Source organism: Danio aesculapii, chromosome 22 (assembly GCF_903798145.1).
Source record: "Danio aesculapii chromosome 22, fDanAes4.1, whole genome shotgun sequence".
NCBI classification, from domain to species: domain Eukaryota; kingdom Metazoa; phylum Chordata; class Actinopteri; order Cypriniformes; family Danionidae; genus Danio; species Danio aesculapii.
In genome coordinates, this window is record NC_079456.1 from 13,273,880 (window position 1) to 13,280,817 (window position 6,938).

A 6,938-nucleotide genomic window follows, 5' to 3' on the forward strand; every position below is an offset into this window, starting at 1 on the left:
CAACATCATACATTTTAGAGCTAATTACATAATATATAAGCATAATATGCAAAATGGCTTGACATTGTAAACTTTAGAACAAATCACATACTTTATAAACAAAACATGCAAAATGGCTTAACATTGTAAACAAGAACAATTTACATAATATACAGTATGCCAGAGTATTTGACGGTTCATTCTGCTGTGCCAACCCCTGATAAATCAGAGACTTAGCCAAATATAGTGAGTGATTTGTTCTAAAGTTTACGATGTCAAGCCATTTTGCATGTTCTGTTTATAAAGTATGTAATTTGTTCTAAAGTTTACAATGTCAAGCTAATTTGCATGTTTTGTTCATGTATGTTCTATGTGGTGGATGCCCTTTCAGTTGCAAGAAATAATCACTTAGCATATAACCAAAATATGCTAAATGGATTGACATTTTAAAGTTTGTAACTAATTACATAATATATAAGCAAAATATGCTAATTGACAACATCGTAAACTTTAGAGCTAATTACATAATATATAAGCAAAATATTCTAATTGACAACATCGTAAACTTTAGAGCTAATTACATAATATATAAGCAAAATATTCTAATTGACAACATCGTAAACTTTAGAGCTAATTACATAATATATAAGCAAAATATGCTAATTGACAACATCGTAAACTTTAGAGCTAATTACATAATATATAAGCAAAATATTCTAACTGACAACATCGTAAACTTTAGAGCTAATTACATAATATATAAGCAAAATATGCAAATTGACAACATCGTAAACTTTAGAGCTAATTACATAATATATAAGCAAAATTTGCTAATTGACAACATCGTAACCTTTAGAGCTAATTACATAATATATAAGCAAAATATGCTAATTGACAACATCGTAAACTTTACAGCTAATTACATAATATATAAGCAAAATATGCTAATTGACAACATCGTAAACTTTAGAGCTAATTACATAATATATAAGCAAAATATTCTAATTGACAACATCGTAAACTTTAGAGCTAATTACATAATATATAAGCAAAATATGCTATTTGACAACATTGTAAACTGTAGAGCTAATTATATAATATATAAGCAAAATATTCTAATTGACAACATCGTAAACTTTAGAGCTAATTACATAATATATAAGCATAATAGGCAAAATGGCTTGACTTTGTAAACTTTAGAACAAATCACTCACTATCCTTTGGCTAAGTCTCTGATTTATCAGGGGTCGGCACAGTGGAATAAACCGCCAATTACTCTGGCATATGTTCTATGTGGTGGATGCCCTTGCAGTTGCAAGAAATAATCACTTAGCTTATAACCAAAATATGCAAAATGCCTAGACATTTTAAAGTTTGTAACTAATTACATAATATATAAGCAAAATATGCTAATTGACAACATCGTAAACTTTGGAGCTGATTACATAATAAATAAACATAATTTGCAATTTGGCTTGACATTGTAAACTTTAGAACAAATCACATACTTTATAAACAAAACATGCGAAATGGCTTAACATTGTAAACAAGAACAATTTACATAACATTTAAGCAAAATATGCTAATTGCATTGACATTGTGAACTTTAGAACAAATTCACTAAAGGGGTGGTCCACTATGATACCATATTTCAAACTTTAGTCGATGTGTAATGTAGCTGTGTGAACATAAACAACATTTCTAAATGTAATACGCTCAAAGTTCAATGCAAAAGGGAAACATTGGCTTTTACAGAGTTAGCTTAGCAAATCCTACAACGAACGAAGTTTGGGGACTACAAAAAAAATACATCCGGGTTAATGAGATCACAAGTGCTTCAGGTTATGTGCATTTACCACTTGCACACACCCCGTGCAGCAAAGAGGCGTGGCCAGAGGTGCTGTAATGTTATAGCAGAGAAAGCTAAAATGCCGTCCAAACACTGCTATTTCCACAGAGCTTCTTCTGTTTCTGTATTTGGGCTTTCAAAGGATACGACACAAAGAGACAAGTGCTTACAATTTATTTATAATTATGTTCCAGAGAACTATAAAAATATATAACTAGCATTTGACAAAGGAGAGCTTCCATATTCTCTCCCAGTTCAGTGCTGGATTCGGCTGAAAACTCCTCAAAGAAGCAGCTTCAACTATAAGAAGCTGTGGTTTGTGAGACAGAACCTGTAAGTATTTTATTTGTTAAAATTGATCTATTACATGCATAATGTCTAGCGTTACCAGTATGTTGTAGCGAGGACTTAAACAAGGATGTAAACAATGGGAAATGCTGTTTGGCACGGCTAACAATTTGGCTACAAATTCATATTTATCAGTCAAACCGCTGTAAACACCCCCAATCTTCAGCAGCGCTGCAGTGTCTCTTTATGCAGCCGCTTTCCCTACGTTCTACATCTCAAATAACAAACTAGCAAAAGATATAAGAAATTTTCATATTACTTACACATGCTTATAACCCAAATATATATGAAAGACACTTGTCAGATGTTATTTTAGAGAGCAGGAGTGAGGTTCAGCTGTTTTCATTTTCTGTCTAATTCAGGCTCACACTGACACGGCTACACTGACTGACAGTATTTACACAGTACAGCTCGTGCTGCTAGTAGAGGCGTGACACTTTTCCGGGTGACGTGGAGCCGATCCACGAATCACAGCACATTGTGTTAGCTGACCAATCAGAGTCACTTGAGAGCTGGGCTTTTGGAGGAAAACAAAAATATGACAGTCGTTTTCATGTTAGCTGAGTAGCTTCATATAGTCAAAGTAAGATATATGAAAAAACAACGTGATTTTTTACAAATGAAGCATGAGCACACATTGATTTGTATATTATAAACACCCCCTTTAATATACAGTATAAACAAAATATGCAAAATGGTTTTAGATACTAAACTTAATTTCCATAATATATAAACAAAATATGGCAAATGTCTTTACGTTATAAACTTTACAACAATTTACATACTTTGTAACTAATATACCACGTAGCTAAATAAATTTGACAAAAAAAAAATTTACTTTACAGCTTGCTATGCAGACCGCACGATATGAAAATAAGTTTGCAGCAATATCTTTGACAGTTTGTTGTTAAATTATGAAGTAATTTTGCACAATGCAGTGATTTACAAAATCGAGCTGCAGTTTTGTATGCTGTTTGTACAGTATGTCATGTTTATCAGTAATTAGCATTCATTTAGTTAGCATCAAACTGCTTTTTGAGGGATTCATTGTTGCATAGTTTACAGCATGAAATAGATCAAAAATACAGTTGAATGATTTAAAAAATGAAGCACCAGTTTTACAACTAAACAAGTCAACAAATAAGAGAAAAGCATTAGTATGAGTTTCTCTGTGAAGCGTGTAAATGCTGGCAGCTTTACACAAGAGCCGAATTGAGAAAATAAATTCATTTTGACAGATCAGAAAAGAAAAGCCCTTTATTTTCCATCAGGATCAAATGGTTTTTCTTGAAAGAGCAGCAGACTGTGTTTTATTAAGCAGGTCCGTCCACATCAGAAAAAAAGAGTTTTCACGGCGGCCTTGCTTTTCTCTGTAGCCTCAATCTCTCTTAATGGAAAACTGAAAGGCGTCGTAACCTCTACGTTTAACCTCCACTAGTCTTCACCTTGTTGTTTAGATATACAGTACATACAGTGTGTGTGTGTGTGTGTGTGTGTGTGTGTGTGTGCGTGTGTGTGTGTGTGTGTGTGTGTGTGTGTGCAGTCACCTATAAAAACAATCTCATCCCAAACATCACGCGTTTGATTGGAAACATGATGGTTTCGCGGTTCGCTTGAGGATATTAAGACAGAAATGGCAGTAATGTTTTGTTCTGGTGTTCACAGTAGGAAACTAGACCAGTGAATCTCTATCGTGTAACGCCTGTGAGGATTGAATAATGCCTTTTAAATGAGTCCAGCTGAACTGTCTACTCATTTATGCCCTTTAATCTGCGTCCTTTGGGTGTTACGAGATCTATAGGAGACTAATGAGTTTGGTTCGGTAAAGCTGCATTGTTTACTACCTGAAACCGACATTACAATAAAGATATTTGAATTTCAACTTAAGGTTAGCAGAGATGAAATATTAAAATGTAAAGTGTAAACAATTATCAGTAAAGTACTTTTGTATTATTTGTTTTCTTTCAAATGATGGCAAAATGTACGAAACGAATATCGCTAGATTGGATGTTTGGAGATTTTATTGGTAGGCTTTGGTGACGATTAACACAAAGATACAAACAGATATTGTTAAAGAATGTTTTTATTGAAAATCATGTGAAAACAAATAAACAGTGGCGTTTGCTATCAGTAATGAGCATAAAATCAAACGTAAAAGTGTGATCATAAGTCGTATTTTTCTATAGTTAAACTAATAAACAAAATACAGCTGTAAAATGTACAGCTATAGTGTTTTGATTGTAAATTTTGGTGACGGTTTTAACAAAAAACAAACAGACATTGGCAAAGAAAACTTTAAGTGTTTCTCTTCCGCAAATTAGGAATAAAAATGACTAATAAACATCACTAAATTGGGTATTAAGCATTTGGTTGGTAAATTATGGTGACAATTCAAAATTTTGATGTTTAAATAAATTTGGTCAAATTTGGCATAAAGGAACAAATTATTACTAAAGATATTAAAAATATTATGATTAAATCACTGTGACAATTCAAACAGCGTACATATAGACATAAGTACGTAAGACATGAGTTACGTTCTAAATAACGAGTAACGCATTACTTTTAAAAATTAAGTAATAATATTTGGGTAAAATATTATTAAAAGTAAAAATATTTACTTTTTAAAAAATGTAATGCAAGTTACTTTTTAGCTTAGTTAATTCTCCAAAGATAACATTATCCATTCTTTTTTGTGTTTGTGTTTTTTTAAGGTAAATAAAGGTTATACAATATGTTGTCAATTGCAGAGCTCCTCTATTAAAAAAATTTTAAAAAGCAAAAAAAGAAGAAGAAAAAAACCCTGCAAGTTTTGAAAGAGATTAAGCCTCAGCCAGGTCAGAAAAAGTAATGCAACAGTACCGTAATGTATTACTTACCATAAAAAGTGACTAAGTAATGCAACTAGTTAATTTTTTGGGAAGTAACTCAATATTGTAATCCATTACTTTCTTACTTAAAACACCGCGTCACTCACTCTAGATTAGCTACCCGCGGGATGCTTTTTTGAATGATGTAAATTTTAAACACACGATTAAAGCAAATTCTGCGTGTTTCGCGATAAGGCATCACACATTCCGCGTCATTCGCGACACCAAGCTTTCATTGACTTTGTATGTTATATACTTGTACGAATACTTAAATTTCTATTTGGTGTGAATCATATGTTCTTGCTGGCTTAATGAAACGATATGGCATTGAGTTTATTGAATTTGACAAATTTGCATTCTTGCTTCCTGGTGGCAACTCTTTCACGCCCCGGCACTGGGTAGTGAAAAGGGTCTAATAACTAATTAATTTCTAATAACTGATTTCATTAACTTTGCGATGATGACACTACATGATATTTTACTCGATATTTTTCAAGATACTAGTATTCAGCTTAAAGTGCAATTTAAAGGCTTAATTAGGTTAATTAGACAAGTCATTGTATAACGATGTTTTTTTTCTGTAGACAATCAAACAAACAAATTGCTTAAGGAGGCTAATAATTTTGACCTTAAAATTATTTTTTTAAATTAAATACTGCTTTTATTCTAGCCATAATAAAACAAATAAGAGTTTCTTGAGAAGAAAAAATATTATAGGAAATACTGTGAAAAATTCCTTGCTCTGTTAAACATCATTCGGGAAATATTTGAATAAGACAAAAACAAAAATCACAGGAAGGCTAATCATTTTGACCTCTGCTGTATATGATAGGGTCCATTAACTCTAAGTCCAATCATTCGGTCATGATGTATTTTTGCTCATTTGTTTGTTTCAGCTGGAGTTTGTTAGAGCGCACCAGTCCTGCAGTGTTTTCTTCACCAGTCTATCAGTGCCGCAGCAGAGAGTAAGTCTTTCACCCTGAAGCCTCATGTAGATCATCATAACACCAAGCAGATCCATTTGTCAGATCAGCTTCTTTGCAATTAGACGAGGCTTTTCACATTTAATCAGTCTCCGTTTCTGTCCTCTGGCTCCACTCTCGCTCTGTTTCTCTCCAACACGTTCATTAACTGCTTGGCTTTCAGTGCTGAAGGTTCAAGCTCGACATGTAGATGTGCTTTGACAACAGACAGACTCCTGTGACGCTGCACGTAAAGCTTTCTCACGTTAAATACGCTCTCATATCTTGCTATAATGAGCAGTTCGTCTAGTTAAATTAATGTTTTCTTTTTATGTGTGTGTTTTTAGTGTGCCTTTATGAAAGAAATAGGTTAATTATTTGAAATATTTGTTTTAGTTTAAAATAGTTAAGTACTAAAATAAATGAGTGACTAGAAATTTATGTAAAAATGTATTTAAGGGAAAGGAAATTAAAGTTCCTGCAGGACTCCCAGAGTTCATCAAGAGTTTTTTGATTTTTCTTCAATGCCTCCTCCTTCATACTCAATAATGTTCATGTCTGGTGACTGGGCTGGCCAATCTTGACCTTTCAGTACATTGACCTTCTTTGCTTTCAGCAACTTTGATGTGGAGGCTGAAATATGAGGAGTGCTATCCTGCTGAAGAATTTGCCCTCTCCTGTGTTTGTAATATAATGGGCAGCACAAATGTCTTAATACCTCAGGCTGTTGATGTTGCCATCCACTCTGCAGATCTCTCGCATGCCCCCATACTGAATGTAACCCCACATTATGATTTTTCCTTCACCAAACTTGACTGATTTCTGTGAGAATCTGGGGTCCATACAGGTTCGAGTAGGTCTTCTGCAGTATTAGTGATGATTGAGATGCAGTTTAACAGATGATTCATCAGAAAAATCTACCTTCTGCCA